Source organism: Orcinus orca, chromosome 20 (assembly GCF_937001465.1).
Source record: "Orcinus orca chromosome 20, mOrcOrc1.1, whole genome shotgun sequence".
Lineage (NCBI taxonomy): Eukaryota > Metazoa > Chordata > Mammalia > Artiodactyla > Delphinidae > Orcinus > Orcinus orca.
Genome location: NC_064578.1, coordinates 4969382 through 4986992, shown reverse-complemented (window position 1 = coordinate 4986992; position 17611 = coordinate 4969382). Strand labels below are relative to the sequence as shown.

The following is a 17611-nucleotide window of genomic DNA, read 5'->3' as shown; positions in this document are numbered from 1 at the left end:
TGTTTTTTATTAGAGTATAGTTAATCTACAGTGTTGTGTTAGTGTCAGGTATACAGCACAGTGATTCAGTTGTATGTATATATAACTATATATATATAACCAGAAAAGAATATATATATTCTTTTTCAGATTCTTTTCCCTTATAGGTTATTACAAAATGCTGAGTAGAGTTCCCTGTGCTGTACAGTAGGTTCTTGTTGATTATTTATTTTATTTATAGTAGTGTGTATGTGTTAATCTCAAACTCCTAATTTATCCCTCGCTCCACCTTCCCCTTTGATAACCATAAGTTTTTTTCCTATGTCTATGGGTCTATTTCTGTTTCGTAAATAAGTTCATTTCTTGCCTGCTTGCTTGCTGCGTTGGGTCTGCGTTGCTGTGCTCGGGCTTTCTCTAGTTGTGGCAAGCGGGGGCTACTCTTCGTTGCAGTACGCGGGCTTCTCATTGCGGTGGCTTCTATTGTTGCGGAGCACGGGCTCTAGGCGCATGGGCTTCAGTAGTTGTGGCACACGGGCTTAGTGGCTCCACGGCATGTGGGATCCTCCCGGACCAGGGCTCGAGCCCATGTCCCCTGCATTGGCAGGCGGATTCTTAACCACTGCGCCACCAGGGAAGCCCCCATTTGTATCTTTTTTTCAGATTCCTCATATAAGCTATATCATATGATATTTGCCTTTTTCTTTTTTACTTAATTCACTTAGTATGATAATCTCTAGGTCCATCCATGTTGCTGCAAATGGCATTATTTCATTCTTTTTTAGTCTGAGTAGTATTTCATTTTATATATCTGTATATATCTACATATATATCTATCTATATCTATATATATATATATATATATCTCACATCTTTATCAATTCATCTGTCGATGGGCATTTATGTTGCTTCCATATCCTGGCTATTGTAAATAGTGCTGCTGTGAACATTGGGGTGCATGTATCTTTTCGAATATAGATTTGTCTGGATATATGCCCAGGAGTGGGATTGCAGGATCATATGGTAACTCTATTTTTAGTTTTTTAAGGAGCCTCCACACTGTTCTCCGTAGTGGCTGCACCAATTTACATTCCCACCAGCAGTGTAGGAGGGTTCCTTTTAAAAATATCTTAATACTTGTAAATCAAACTGAGTTTCAATACTAAGTAATAGTGTGACTTGTTACCCAGCAAACACTGACTGCTACATTCATCATTGTTTCTTTCATGCTTAGTGGGGTGCTGGCACTAGTAAATTCCCAATAAGTATTTATTGAATGAATGAATGAGACCATGAGCAAAAGAAAGAATTGATGAATGAATGAACAAATGAAGAGAGATACGAGGGAAGCAACCCTTTATTTCTGTTGGATGGATTAATTCCACGGAGTAGGAAGATCAAGTTACAACAACAAGGATCTCTTTTTTTATTGCCAATTTCATAGACGATATGCTTAGAAAGAGAAATGTGATCAGGCATAATCTTCTAATCGCATTAGAACAACTTGTCATGTCTTTTCTGTGGATTGTAAAGAACATCCAAATTTCAGTTCCAGGTCCCCTGCCTGCTTTAAAAACCAAACGATGCAGTAATACATTCCAGGGAATTACACTCAAACTGGTTATCTTACTTATTAGCAAGGTTGATATTTCTCCTTCCCTCAACCACAGATAAAAAGTGCCACTTGGGAACACTGACAGTAATTTGAACTCTGTGGAATTCCTTAGTTTGTCTTTGTTGTGTATACCAGAAATCTTAATTTTCCACTCAGATTAAGTTCTTACTGCTGAGGCAAAGTCAGAAGGCAAAAAATCTTCAAAGCCACTGAATTGTGTTTTTGTCTTCTTCGATTTCAGCTCTAAAACAGAGTCAAGAAGACAAAACTAATTAATTCAAGTGTCACAACTGTAATTATCTAATTTGCTTTACTCCCCAGATTTTCAACATTTAAAATTTTTTTCATGCCAGAAAGTCAGTAAATACCATCTAGAGTTAAAACATGGAGTCTTAGAAAAAGTTAATGAATTCAGCTTCTGTGGTTTTTATCAGCTTTTTTCTTAGGTTTAAAGGGACAGTGAACTTGTTTCTCTTGATCGTGTGCATGTGTGTGTGTCCAAAATGTGGAGATTTCTTTAGTTCAACTTCAGATTCTGTTACTATCAAATGTAAGTAAAATCAAATGCTTTCTCATTAAAAATAGTATGTATAGTAAAATTCCTCCTTTTCAACAAAGCATATTGGTTGGTTTTTTTATCCATAGAGCAGAGACCAAATACTGAGAAGGATGGTTGTTTGCGGGGAGTAGACTACTGAGGGTGTTTTTTTCTTGAGAATTATTCTTTGCCCTTTTATACATTGTTCAGCTTTTAGAAAACATAACCGTGTTATCATTTTTTGAAACGATAAAGGTATTAATGTTTTAAAAAACCAAATAACTAAATATTCTTCCTAGTTTCCTCCAAGTTAGCACTCCGCCTCAAAACGTCTGGCTTTAAAAGCATACAGCAGAGATAACATGTTTGGAAGCGATCAGCATGCAGAGGGTTGCTGTGGCCATAGTAGGAAATGACCCAGGGGGAGACGAAGAGGAAATGAGAAAAGCAAGCGTCTCCTTCCTCAGAAGACAAGCTGATACCAAAGCCTGAGAAGGAGTGAGCTCAGAAGTGTCAGGACAGAGCAGACCCTCCTACCGTCAAGGGTGCAGAGTTTCCAAGAAAAGGCACCTACGGGATCCCCTACCCTCAAGACTCCTCTCCGGTTCACTCATATTTGGATTTCTTTGAATCCCAATGAGATAGAAATTCCAGAACACTGTGTGCTAGAGCCCTGTCACGGGGTTTCACCTCCCTAGGATTCTTCTGCAGTGGATGCCATGTCCAGAAACCTCAGGAGGCGCCCCAGACAGCCTCCAGCCCTGCGCCGGGGGGAGATCTTCATTACTGACCCTCTCTGGACCTCCAGGGCGGCACCACGAGCAGGACAGCTGCATAAGTCCCCTGACACGCAGCCCGTCCCCCAGCCCCTGTGGTTTTTAGAAACCACGAAAGACACCTTCTAACCACAAACCGTGGTGCTTCAGTTTTTGGTGTTTTCCCTGGGACAAACTTTGTGGGCTCACAGTAAATCGAAGGGTAACTTCCTGGCCTGTTGCATGGAATACAAAGGGTCAAGTCTACTCCTAATCTGAATGCAAACAGCAAGTAAAAGGATCACAAAAACATGCATGAAAAATTGTGTATAATTTTTGAGTAAAGGAAGCTTTTCCATGGCTTTGCAGCCATGAAGGATATTGATACATTTGACAGGGAAATGAAGCTGTTCTGTGTGAAAGTGCACGCCACAAACAAGCGAGAGGATGTGACAGACTGGGAAAACCTATTTGCATATCCATAGGCCTGATTTCTTTAACATGAAAAGCGCTCTGATGAATCAACAAGAAAAAAAATGCGTGAGGCAATCAACAGACAGTCCTCAGAAAAAACAGCTATTAACTGCTCTTAATAAGAGGCTTAGTCTCACTTGGCAAAAAGAAATGCAAATTTAAATTACACTTGCGGGGGCTTCCCTGGTGGAGCAGTGGTTAAGAATTCGCTTGCCAGTGCAGGGGACATGGGTTCGAGCCCTGGTCCAGGAAGATCCCACATGCCGCGGAGCAACTAGGCCCGTGTGCCACAACTATTGAACCTGTGCTCTAGAGCCCGTGCGTCACAACTGGAGCCCACGAGCCACCACTACTGAGCCTGCGAGCCACAGCTACTGAAGCCTGCATGCCTAGAGCCTGTACTCTGCCCCGCTCGCCGCAACTAGAGAAAGCCCCGCGCCCAGCAACGAAGACCCAACGCAGCCAAAAATAAATAAAATTAAAAAAAAATAAATGTATAAAAATAAATAAGTAAATAAATTACACTTGAGCCACCCTTTCCATCTATGGACTGGGAAGGGGAGTGGTCTCCCTGGTTGGGAGGAGAGCTTCATGTTTACTGTGTACGCCTAAGTCCGTGTCTTTAGAGTTTTACTCCAGGAGCATACTTTGCCTTTTCAGAAATAAATGTTTAAATGCAAGCAAACAGAATTCCTAAGCAAGAAGGTTTGAAACAGAGGATTTGTGAACGTTACAGCTTCTCCCGCAGGGCAGAGCCATTTGGCCGTTCCGTTCATTCATGCAACAAATATTCTCTGAGCAATTATTGTGCCTGGCATTGTTCTGGGCCCTGAGAAACAGCGAATAAAGGCCCTGCCCTCGTGGTCCTGGCATTCTGGCAGCGGAAGACAGACAGTAAATAAACAAGTCAGTATGTGGTACGCAGATGATGATGAGAGAGAAAAAACAGGCAGGGAGGAGAGATGGAGAGATCTCTGGTAGGCAGTTGGGGTGGCCCTTGTTTTTTTTTACATAGGTTTCTCAAGAAAGTCCCTATGGAGACAGTGACATTTGAACTGAGACCTCAAAGAAATGGGGGAGCCAGCTATGGGGATATCAGGGGCAGGGGGAAGTGTCCTAGGCAGAGGGAGCCCTCCGTGCAAAGGCCCTGTGGCAGAAGCGAAGCTGGGATGCTGCAGGAGAGCAGGGAGGCCAACCAGGCTGCTGCTAAATGAGCAAGGGGGAGAATGGGAGGAGATGAGGCCGGAGAGGCAGTGCAGGAGCAGAGTGAGGTTTACAAGGCGGAGAGGACAGGCGAGGCCGGCCCAGGCCCTGGCACCGTGCCAAGCGCAAAAGGCAGGTTCTTGCTTAAATCTGTTGGATTTGAATTTCAAATGCAAAGGGTCATTGTGTTAAGGGAAAACTCCCTCTAACTACTGTTTTTCCAGCCTTTATGAAAAGAGGGCATCGAATCATTTTTTTTTAAATTTTCTGCTTCAGTTATTAATGCTTTTAAATGTTTTCTCTTATGTAGTGATAAATTACATGAAGAAGAAAGCCGATGTGGTCTGGGCGACCCTTCTCTAATGAGTTGTTCTATGCCGGTTGCTAAGATTTTATCAAAGACTTCTGCATCTGTCATTCCAACTGTTGATGATCTGTTTTTTGTTTTTTTGTTTTGTTTTGTTTTGTTTTGTTTTGTTTTTTTGCGGTTCGCGGGCCTCTCACTGTTGTGGCCTCTCCCGTTGCAGAGCACAGGCTCCGGACGCGCAGGCTCAGCGGCTATGGCTCACGGGCCCAGCCGCTCCGCGGCATGTGGGATCTTCCCGGACCGGGGCACGAACCCGTGTCCCCTGCATCGGCAGGCAGACTCTCAACCACTGCGCCACCAGGGAAGCCCCTGATGATCTGTTATTTTTGAGAAATAAGATTTTTTTCATGGTTCTAGAACATTCCATCATAAGGGTACCGTAATCATTTAACTTTCTGGGATTGAGTGTTAGAGGAGGGTTTGATTTCACTATCTTCTTCTTCCACCCTCTCTTCCCCCCTCTTCCCCCCCTACACACACACGCGCACACACACACACGCACCCATACACCACACACACAACACATCCTTCCTCTATCTTACTAGCAGAGGTTTTCCGGAAGGGACATTTTCTGGGAAGGCAGAGGGCACATGTGCTGGCACGCTAGGAGGAGAGTTCTGGAATCCTGGTAGGGAGTTCCATGTATGCTGATTCTGGAGCCCATCTGCCCGGGGCTTGGTGAGAAAGCCCATGTGAGCGAGACGCAACCCAGGCCCCTCCCACACGCAGGCCACCTTGAACTCCCTGCTGATGCTGAGAGTCACGCTCTTTCCCACCCCACACGTTTATCCCAGCTGGGCCCTGGGCCCTTTATCTGGAGTCCCCCCTCCTTCTTGGCCCCCAAAATAACAGTTTGTGGGCGATCTGAAACAAGGTCTCTCCCATACAGTCTCCCGGGCAGGGGGAGCCTCCCCTACTGCTCTGGCCAGGGCACTGGGCCACATCCTTACCAGGGCGCTCCTCCCGCCAGGCTGGCAGTGGAGCCAGGCAGTCAGGGCACGGGCTCTGGGGACGGGCGGTCAGCGTCAAATCCAGCTCCAGCCTTTGGCGTTACGTACTTGGTTCATGTTGGGAAGACACACACTACACCTACCATACACGCACACGTGCAGACACACGCACACACACACACAAAGGGAGCGGGGACAGTGAGGTTGGGAATTAGTTCCCTCCCTGCCTGGGCCTCTCCCCCAGGCCCAGCTCTGCAGGGCAGCCTGTCCGTCCAGCTTCACCACACCCACCCCGCGGCCTTGTGCGGGCTGAGGAGGGCCAGGGCTCTCTGCTTTTGCCGGCTTTTCTCTGCTCTGCCCACATCTTCGTCAAGTTCCCAGTCTGAACTGACCACGTGTTTCCTGCCAGGAGCCTGCCCGGCCCTTCAGGCCTTCTCTTCTAATCTTGCTGTATCTCACCCCGACATGACTGGGACCACCCGGGGTGCAGCCCCCTTCCAGGTCCTGAGCGGGAACCAGGCAGAAGCCCTCCACCCTCGGGTTCCCCCATAACTCCCCAACCAGGGTCTCCGCCGAAGGACCCACGTGCCTGATCTTCCCTTCTGCCCCCCAGACATTTCCTGTGGAGTCAGCAACAGAGGGCGTGCCCCACGCAGGAGCCTATACACTGTCTTTGTGCAGTTTAGAAAGAGGCGTCCCTTCCTCAGGATACTTTACTTCCATCTGGCAGAAAATCACTGTAATGTACTGATTTTGTATCTAGAAAACTCTCAGGGTAAATACACAAATCTACAGCATCTCTGCCGTGAACGGCAGGCACCCCTTAGAGGGCGTCCTTGTGCAGTGCACAACCTGCCCTCCCAGGCCCTGCCTTCCTGGCTTTTCTCTCTGTATCATATATGTGTTCTTCCCAGCTCTACTCTCATGACTGAGCATTCGGCATTTCGACATCTTGGGAGGAACTCTAAGGTCAAATGGTCAAAATCAACATCTTGCTAGAAAGATCAGGTACCCACCTGCCCTGTCCTATCTAGAGGTGATAACTTCCGGTTTAGTCTTAGGAGGTGGACTGTTTCAGGGAGAACATGTTAAAAGATATCAATCTAAATGTCAGCAAATATATTTTCTCCTTTACATGTGCCAGAGACTCTACTCATCTCAATCCTCACTGGCTTGTGAATTTGTTCTCTTCTCCATTTTACAGATCCTAGAAATCGAGCCTCCCCAGGACTAAGCACCTCCCCCAGGGCTTTGCTGTACTGCGTTGTCTTCCCACCCTCAAATCCTCTAACTCAGTACATTGGAACAAGAGACCAGAGAAGGTGGGACACGTGACCACGAGGACAGGGTTGTCTGAGTACCTTGGGGCATGAGCTTGGATGTCCCTTTGCACTTAAGGAAAATTTCTACACCGCAGTCAAAAGCCATTTTAGAAATATACGCTGGGAAGATGATAATCGTAACCTTTAATGACAGTGGCGCTTGCAAAACGTACAGTTCGGGAAGGACTGATGCTTTATCCAAAAAGCTCTTGTTAAAATCCAATCATCTTGAGCAACGAGCATTAGCAGGAGATGCCTGCAATGAACAAAAACACAGGAAAGGTTAATGGCCTTCTTTGCTAAAAACGATTCAGGGCTTTATCTCGCATTCCAGCTCAGCCTCAGATCTGTGCATATGCTGAAGATTTTTTTTTTTTTTCGTTTTGGTAATCAGGAGAAAAATTGATTACCAAAATTATAATTAAGAGCTGGGAAGATATGCAACAATTTGGCTGCTTCATTTAGCGTGTATTTCAGGTTAATTGCATGATTTTACTAATGAAGATATTTGCATGAATATCTTCAGTGGCTACATTCAATTTATTGTGTAATGAACACTCTGCTAAGCAGAAGACTTCACTTCTTGTTGGATTCAGGGTGAGACAAAGGCTGAAACTCTCAATGGGTTTCTAGCCTCACATGTCAGGCTCTTAATGAGTAAATCTGTTAAAGTCTCCTGATGGAATTTACACTGCCCACTGATACAACTGGATTCTTCTCTAATTTTGAAAAAGACTATAAGATTCCAAAGGAAGTGGAACAACCCCTTTTATTAGCAGTTCTTGAAAAAGTATATCAAAAAGAAGTATTTTTCCCATGCCTATCCAATTTTAGTTTACATGGGTCATCACACCTTATTTCCATTTAAAGAAAAATAAATGTGATGCCTATAAAATTATAAAGAGATTAGAAAATATACAAAATCAAAAGAAAATAAAAATTATCCATAATTCTGCTATTCAGAAAGAACAGTGTTAAAGTTTGGGAGTGTATGACTCTAAATATTTCTCCTTTGCGAAAGTGTACTTTTCATTTTTTACCCAAATGGATTTACCGTGTGTACAGTTTCTTATTTAAGTTATTTCTTCACCTAACAATAAACTGCGAACATGTTCTATATCAGTAAACATTTTTTCTACTGCTGTGTAAAGGTACGAAGTTTTTCATGGTGTGGACGTGTCATAATTTATGTAAATGACCCCTTGTTGTTGGATGTTTAGGTTGAATCCAGTTCACTTTATAAGCAGCAGGCAGTGGACATTCTCAAAGCTCCTTGAGCACGTTTGTCATTATTTCCTTAAGATAAATTCATAGATACTCAATGCTTAGAAAGCCTTGATAGATGTTGCTAACTTGACCCTAGAAAGATGGAAATTTTAAATCCCACCAGCAGTGTGGGATAAAGGTGCGTTTTCCTGCAGTCTCACCAACATTGGGGCCTGATGCTATCATTTGAAAATGGTAGCTAAACAATTTCTCTCGCTGTTGGTTTCGTGTGCTTTTCTTCAGTGACTGGTGGAACTCGTGATTGTTTATCGGCCATTTATGGTTCTTCTTTGTGAATTGCCAGGGCAAGTGCCTTGTCCATTTGTAAAAACTGGGTTGTCCGTTTTTCTGTTTCAGGATCTTTCTATGTTTTAAGAATATGACCATTAATCTGTACATATGGTCCAAATATGTTTCCATTGATTTCAATATTTTTCTACTGATGCAAAAAATAAAATGATTACGTTTTGTTCACCACGTTCATTCTGTGGGAGGAGCCATCCCTGGGAGGGCCGGCAGGTCAGTGTCCCAACACCAGCAGCTAGCAGGGGGTGTGCTTGCCGGCTCAGGCACTGCCCAAGTGCTTACTGCCCCAGTTCACTTAATTCTCATACTATTATCTGCATCTTACAGGTGAGGAAATGGGGGTTCAAAGGGCTTCAGTACCTGACCCAGGTCACTCAGGAACAGCGTCAAGATTTGAACCCAAGCAGTGTCTCTCCAGGGCCAGAATCAGACTGCAAGGTGTTGCTAGTAGCAACGGATGATAGCGCAAGCATCCATTGCTGTGAACTTCAGGCTCCGGCCAGCTGTACCTATAGGAAGTTGTATCCATTAGGAATGCATGACAGATGGCACAGAAACTCCAACCACAGTGGCCTGAACAAATAGGGGTTTTCATAAAGGGTTGTTGAATTATTGCTGTGTGTGATATGCCAACGGTGAATTGCGTGTGACAGTGTCTGTCCAAACCTTGAAGCATCTCTGACAGTATCTATGACTACGTGTGTTCTTATAGATATTTGCCCTGCTTCTGGGTGAAGGCAGAAGAGAGAAGGCAGCGGCTGAACGTGTTAAGTCAGAGGCCCGGTTGATAGTGGAAGATGGCTGGGCACCAGCTGATGGTGTGCACTCGTGATCAGGGGCTTCAGCTCTTGGGGCCAGTTCCGATGGGCGTGCAGGACGCCCCGTGGGGCTGGAAACAAGGGGAGCAGCTGCATGCGATTTAGAAGCATCCCTACCCAGCTCTACCCAACCTAAGGTGCGTATTCTCCCAGCTCAGCAGCCCTGCCCAGGTGCACACCCGAGAAGCCTGGTGGGTCCAGAGCCCTCATCATGAAGGAGCTTGGGCCTCTCGGTGGCTTCACTCCCCTGCTTGCTGTGGGGAAAGACCACAAGTGAAAGAGCCGGACGACACCTTCCCCGGGTCACCATTAGCATCCTGGGAGGATGAGGGGAGCGTACAGAGGAGAGGTAGATGGAGAGGGGGGCCTGGCTCGGACCCTCCCTCGCCGGGGCCAGCTGAGGGGGTGGCTTCTCTTTCCGCGCCGAGGCTCCCCGTGAGTTGAATCTGGAAAATGCCAGGAAACTTCCAAAAAGCACAAAATAGTGTTCCTTTAAAAAGCTATTTAGCGTGACTCTAGAATGCAAGGAATGATCCTAGGGGGATCGTGGATTGGGGGGAACTTTCCCCCCAGCATAGGATTGGATAGAGAAATAGGGATTATTATTAAGTAATATGTGCAATCATATTAAGCTTCCTGAACTTGATCATCATATTCTGATTATGGAAGGGGAGGTTCCTGTTCCTAGGGGACACAGGTGACCTCTCGAAGGATCAAGTGCTGTGACCCTGCACGTGTCCCCAGAAGTCGAGGGCGGCTTCCTGGGAAGATGCTGACAGAGGACGTTGTTAACAGGTGAGGATTCTGGGTGAGGGGCATGTGTGAGGGGGTGGTCATTGTTCTGTCCTTGCGACTTCTCTGCAGGTTTGAATTTTCTTCAAATTGTACCTCTTTTGAAGTGTTATTTAAAATTCTAGGTGTGATCATCATGGGTGCTAAGGAATTGTTGAGAGCCCAGTCCAGGTTCCTGAGTCCTTCATGAATTTGCCCCAAATGACCTGGGGTGGCAGGTGACCTGTGGGGCCCCCCGGACCCCCTCAATGGGGACACGTCTCAGCTCCTGGCGGCCCTGTCAGCAGGTGGCTCAGCTGCACCCACCGTCAGGCCCTTCCCGGCGGCCCTCACCCGGTGACCCACTAGTGCTGGTGTGTGAAGGCCTGGTCGTCTCGGCCCAGCTGGGGACAGCTCTGAGGGCCACCTCAGCTCCACAGCTCCCGGGGGGCAGCTGACCTGTCCCCTCCCCCTCCTCAACAAACGCCCACTTGTCAGCACCATCCCAGAGCCAGCTTCCTGGGGGTCCAGCCTGCCACAGGCCTCCAGCCACGTCCCTGTCACCTCCACTCACACGCCCACGTCTCCCCTCCACCATCACCCCTGTTCTGCCCACACGCGTCACGCACCACGGACATTTCTTCCTTTAAAGCAGTTTTGTCTGGACTATTTCCAACGCATAAAGAGAGAGAACGGGATGATGAATACCTGTGCGCCCCTACACAGCTCTATCAGACCTCAGCCTAATGTCACGTTTGTTCAAATGTGGTTTTTTTAAGGAACAAAGCATCACCGATTCAGCGAAGGCCTCCCGTGTACCCGTTCCAGTCCTTCCCCCCCCCGCCCCTCCTGACGGTCTCCCGCTGTCAATTTGGTGTTTCTCCTTCACGTGTATGTTTCTATACTTTTAACACAGCTTTGTGCATCCGTAAACAATATGCAGTATTGTGTTTTAGGTTTTTAATCTTTATGTAAATATTATCATTCAGAGCGCATCATTCCACGGCTTGCTTTTCCAGCCCCAGGTTGTTTGTGAAATGCCTCTACAAGTGGATGTCTGTGGTCTGGCCCATTCGATCTGCCTGTAGTACACCCCATGGATTTCAGCCTGGCTCCTGTTAAGGGGCGTCTACGTCTTTCCTCCGGACAAGCGGTGCTGCCATTGCCGTTCTCACCCACGGCTGCTTGAGCCTCCGAGACGGTGGCCCAGAGGTACAGTTACGTATCAGGGAAGTAAGTGTGGGAACAGGAGTGCGCAGCAGGAGGCCGCTGTCTGAATCCCAGACAAAGCTCATGGCTCAGAGTGTGGGCCCCGCGAGGCAGACCCCCTTTCTAGCTCCTTCCCCACCGCTTGCTTCCAGCCCCCCAGCACCTGATCAGCCACCACGGAAGTCAGGTTTCTCTGTAGCAATGCTGTGTAATTGATAGTCCCAAGCTCCAGGCTTACCCCAGGCATTTATTTCTCATTCATGCATCTGCGGGGGAGCGAGGCTTGGCTCTGTTCTGGCCACTGGGCTGGGTTCCAGTCTACTCCATGGGTCTCTTATCCCTGAAGGGCTGACGGCTTTCTGGGACACGCTTTCCTCAAGGCCAAAACTGGAGCGCAAGAGGCCAAGCCAAACCACGGAAGCTCACATAAAGACCCTGCTCCCGTGCGGTGTGTACTGTCTGCCTGTAGAGTCCATTGGACAGAGAAGTCCTGAGTTGGTGGCGGAGCCCGCTCCACCCGCAGTGACGTACTGGTGAGAGCAGGAGGGCGAGAAGAATGGTGCGCAGGCCAAGCCGCCCGCCACGGGTGCAGACCTTCTGCTGCCGTGCCCCTCCTCCCACACGCATGCGTACGCACATGCACGCGCATACACTCAGCCACAGCCTGTCCTCACCCTTCCTCCACGTTCCCTCCTGCCCACTCCCCTCCGCCCCCAGTTCTTTCCAGAGCTGAATTGGGTTGGGGAGTGACCAGGTGCCTGGTGCACTGATAAATAAGAAAGCAAAGGCATCACCAGGAAGTAATGTATTAGGATTTTCAACAGCCAAGACGTGGAAGCAATGTAAATGCCCATCAACAGAGGAATGGATAAAGAAGCTGTGGTACATATATACAATGGAATATTACTCAGCCAGAAAAAAGAATGAAATAATGCCATTTGCAGCAAGATAGATAGAACTAGAGATTATCATACTAAGCAAAGTAAGTCAAAGACAAATATCATATGATATCACTTATATGTGGAATCAAAAATATGATACAGATGCACTTATTTACAAAACAGAAATAGACTCACAGACATAGAAAACAAACTTACGGTCACCAAAGGGGAAAGGGGGGGAGAGAAAGTAGGAGTATGGGATTAACATATTATATATAAAATAGATAAACAATAAGGACCTACTGTATAGCACAGGGAACTATAGTCAATATCTTATAATAACCTATAATGGAAAAGAATCTGAAAAAAATATATATATATATACGAAACTCAGTCACTTTGCTGTACACCTGAAACATTGTAAATCAACTATACTTCAATTTAAAAAAAGAAAGTGATGTATTAGGATTTTCCAGAGAAACACAACCAACAGGACGTGTGTGTGTGTGTGTGTGTGTGTGTGTGTGTGTGTAATGTATATAAGTGTATATAAAATTTTATATATGTAAAATGTATATATATGTATATAAAATGTGTATAATGAGGAATTGGCTCATTTAGTGATGGAAGCTGAGCAGGCCTGCGAGCTGCTGTCTAGGAAGCTGGGGCCCTAGGAAAGCAGCTGGTGTAACTCAGTCCAAGTCCAAAGGTCTAAGAACCAAGGGAGCTGATGGTGAAAATCCGGGCGTGAGGGCAGGAGATGAGATGAGATGTCCCAGCCCAAGCAGGGAGGCAGGAAAAAGGGGGGCAGCTTCCTCCTTCCTCTGCCTTTTGTTCTACTCAAGCCATCCACGGGTTAGATGAGGCCCACCCACCCCGGGGAGGGCATCTCCTTTACTGAGTCTGCAGTTTCAAATGCTGACCTCATCCCGAAGCACCATCACAGACACACCCAGAATAGTGTTGCATCTGGGCACACCATGGCCAGTCAGGTTGACATAGAACATTAATCATCCCATACTCCTCTTGCCTAAGCCTGTAGAACAAGGTTATTTGCTACAAGATTTGGGAGTGCACTCGGTCTTACACAGGAAGTGGAGCGTGGGTTATAAATTCCATTCCAAATTGTCAAGGAGCCACAGGCTTCCATGGGCACAGCCTGTGACAGGTGTGTGATGGCTCGTGTGCAAAGCCATTTAGCTTGTTAACGAGTAAGAGTCTGGGTCAGCAGCACACACTCAGGGACTGTGGTTTGTTTAAACAATAAGAGGATGGTATAGGAATCAATACTCAATTCCATTCTCAAAAGCCAGAGACACCCAGCTGCTGTGTAGGTCATCCGTGCTGTGGATTAACATGCCCCCAAAATAATAAGGCAAGTAGCCATCATTCAGCACACCCTGGCCTCTTCATTTCGTCCTGGCTGGGTAAACGGGAACCATTAGCTGCATTATCCAGTGTTAGGAAATCAATAACGTACTGATTATTGATAGACACGCACTGCTGGCAAAGGGGAAAAAATTACATGAGGGCTTTATGGGGTGATCGCTCTGTTCTTTAGAGCAGTGGCCAACTTCAGCTTTCAATTCCCTGTAACATACTCACCCAGATTGATGGAGCTTTTGTAATATCTAATTGGGATTGGTGACACGACCCTTGCTTTCACTCTGTGGGATGTTTTAAGCATCCCACACGTCTAGACGAAAAGGAAAGAAGCAACAGAATCGCATCCAATCTTAGAAATTCTAGGGAAGGGACTTCAGGGTAATTGAAGGCCTGCCTTATACTCTGTATACATTGTTTCCTTTAATCCTCAAATATTATTCTCTCCACCTCACAGGTGATGGAAATGGGGCTCAGAAAGGTGAACTAACTTGACCAATGTCACTCAGCCAATCAGTGGAGGAACTGAGATTCAAAAGGACAGTTGATTAGGAAGGCCACTCCCCTTGCACTGGGCCTTATCCCAGGTTCTCTCAAAGCCCCAGTATTTTAGTGATGTCCCTAAGGTGCTCGTAGAGTAAGGGGGATAATGACAGTGGGACAAGGGGGTCAGTAACAGCAGTGGTACTGGTGTGATTTGGAAGTCAAGAACAACTGCCTCTCCAGTGGGACTGTCCCCTCCCTGCATCTGGACCCAATACCTTTCGTAATGTAGCCAATGAGTTGCATTTACTTTATGGCTACCACATGCCATTGCTGGTCTGGAGGTACTTAAGCCTCCTGGGGGTTCTTCGTAGGAACCTCCCTCAAGCTGGGTCTGCCTTGTCCTGTGCTTGTGGGGATTGGGGGTATTTAAGACGGATTCTTAGCATTCAGCCTCGTTAGATTTACTCCAGCTGTGCTCCTACCATCCTTCCAACCTGTTAAGATTTTTCCAATCTCGATCCTATCATCCAGCGTAAGCGCCATCTCTTTTTGTTCTCATCTCCAAATCTGATACATATATCTTCTGTTTCATCTGAGATGGGCAGACAGACGGGTGTACACGTGAAAATGAACTGTCTAGGGCATCTTCTAGGAGCGCACCAGCACTTGTCTGAGAGGTGCGAAGTCCTGCCCAAGTTCTGTAACTCCTTCTTCCGGAGCATTCTAACCAGTAATGGTGAAAGCGCGTGTCCATCCAGGTCTCAGAGACCTTCCCTACAATCTGCCTTACAACGCTGGCGGGGAAGCCCCACGAAGGCAGGGGCTGTGTGAGGTTCCGCTCACCCCTGGGTCCCCGGCACCCAGCCGGAGCAAGCGCACGCACACACAGGTGTTGAATGGGTGAGGGGGTGAGAAATGACGCCACACTATCACTCCGCAGCTCCACCCCTGCCCTGCATCCCAGCAGGTGAGCCTCTCTGGATAAAGCAAGTCTCTTGGGTTTCTAGAGTGGTGGCTCTTGAATGGGGGCGTCGTCACCCCACCCCAGGAGGTGCTCTGGAAGTTTGCGGGGGGTTGTCACGATGCCTGGCGTAGGCAGCGGCCTTCAGAGGGACACGCAATATCCTGCAGTGCATGGGACAGTCAAGAAAAGGTTGTCTCTGACCTGCGAGACCTTCCATTATCTGTGTGGGCATTCATGAAGGTGGACACTTCTGCTTCCCTGTAAACACAAGACATCTTTTACACAGTTTTAATCCACATAGAATATACTGGTTTATATTCTTACGTGGATGAGTACAAAGGCGAACAATAGATGCAGCTGGAGACCTTCAAGGAACGTTCAGTCTGGCTAAGGAATTGAGTGGAATGAGAGAGCATAAGAGGAACTCTGGCCCCTCCCAGTGGAAAAGAAGTGAGGTTGGAACCGGGAGGAGTGGCTAGGAGTCAGCTAGGTGAAGGGAGACAAGAGCGAGCCAGACAGGAAACAGCGCGTATAAAGGCCCTGCAGCAAGTAGGGCAAGACATTTAAGAGAGGTCACGAGGGCTTCCCTGGTGGCGCAGTGGTTGAGAGTCCGCCTGCCGATGCAGGGGACACGGGTTCGTGCCCTTGGTCCAGGAAGAACCCACGTGCCACGGAGCAACTAAGCCCGTGCGCCACAGCTACTGAGCCTGTGCTCTAGAGCCAGGGAGCCACAACTACTGAAGCCCACGTGCCTAGAGCCCTTGCCCCGCAACAAGAGAAGCCACAGCCATGAGAACCCCGCGCACCGCAACAAAGAGTAGCCCACGCTCGTCGCAACTACAGAAAGCCCGCGTGCAGCAGCGAAGACCCAACTCAGCCAAAAAAAAAAAAAGTAAACACAATTTTAATAGAAGTTAGATGACATCAGCCCCAGCACTCTGGTTTGAAATGGAACCGACCATTTGAGAGGTAGAGTTAGGGAGAGGGACCAGAACCAGCTGCCGTGGCCGCTCTGCTCAGGATTAGCTTTGGGGCTGCAGCCTCGGTTTCTTATTCCCTTTAAGGAAACCGAAGGGCTTTTTCAGACTCACGAAGAACCACCGAGGGACCAGGAAAATGTTCCAGGGGTACTTTGTGCCACTACCACCCCCCCACCCCACCCCACTCCCGCAGGCTGTCAAACGCTGGCCGTTATAGACCCAATCATAATGACGGTGCTTTCTGGAAATCTCTGCATTAATTACCATCACCGGAGAGACGTCGTATGTAGTTACATAATAGCTTCTCAAGTTTTGCTGGTCTGAGGCAAGCTAACAAATTTGTAGCTATTAAGGAACACAAATTGCTCTGCTATGTTTTAAATTCGGCAAATGGAAAACTTTGTTTAGAGAGGTGGCTGGAATGCAGAGCAATTAGTGTCTAATAATTGGTTAATGTTGGAGATGCTGCACAGAGATACGGTTTAAAATGCCTGCCTTAATGTCTTAAGCGAAAAGAGAGAGGAATTTGAAGAAACCATAATAGGGTTAGGCATATTAATATAATAGCATATTTTTACAAAATGTAAAAGGCTCTTGTTCTGCCTTTAAAAGGGACAGTTAATGCCGCATCCTTATTTTTACCACTTAATTGCCCTGTCTTGGATACTAATGATGGGCTGATTGCAGTTTAATTACGGAGGGATGGAGATGGAGAGGCCGGCTGGATTGGGAGGGAGGGACCAAGGGTTGAAAGACACCTGGGAACGCACGTGGGGAAGGCGGGTCATCAGGCCACCCCATCGGTGCACGGGTCCCGGTGACGTCATCACACCGCAAGGTCTCGGCGCCTGCAGGCTCCCTGACGCATTTACCGAAACATGGTGAGAACTCACGGCACCTTGGTTCAGAGAGGCTGGTGGGATGACGGATAACAATTTACTGTCTTCCGTCCAGAACCCTTCTCTTCCTGTAGACGTGGCTGCTCCCCTTCCTCTAGGGCGGTGGTTCTCGCACGTGAGCATGCGTCACAGTCACGTGCAGGATCGACAAATCAGATTCTAATTCAGAGAACCTGAAGGCGGCCCGAGAATTCGTGGTAAGCCCTGGCCGATGCCGCTCCGATGCCACACTTGGAGGCCCAGCGATGTGGGAAACTGCTTCCCTGTGACCCAAGATGGACTTTCCCATGGATTGTTGGCAAATCTCAGTAGAAGCAGACGCCCCTCGTGGACAAATGTGAGTCTGGGAACTGGGCGCAGTTGATGGGCAGAGCAAAGAGAGAAGGCAGGCCGGGCAGAGAGGGGCGGACAGGGAGAGGAGACGGCTTCCTGGTTCCAGTCCCCGAGG

General features: G+C 47.5%; 1 long non-coding RNA gene across 1 annotated transcript; it reads right to left on the bottom strand.

The window, feature by feature from the left end:
* Window positions 1-7354: 7354 nt before the first annotated feature.
* On the bottom strand, window positions 7355-17210 carry LOC125962787 (uncharacterized). The gene is made up of 3 exons (XR_007474545.1): window positions 17163-17210; window positions 9133-9281; window positions 7355-7456 (listed from the first exon to the last, which is right to left on the bottom strand). It is a non-coding gene; the product is annotated as an uncharacterized LOC125962787 (long non-coding RNA).
* Between the last annotated feature and the right edge of the window lie 401 nt (window positions 17211-17611).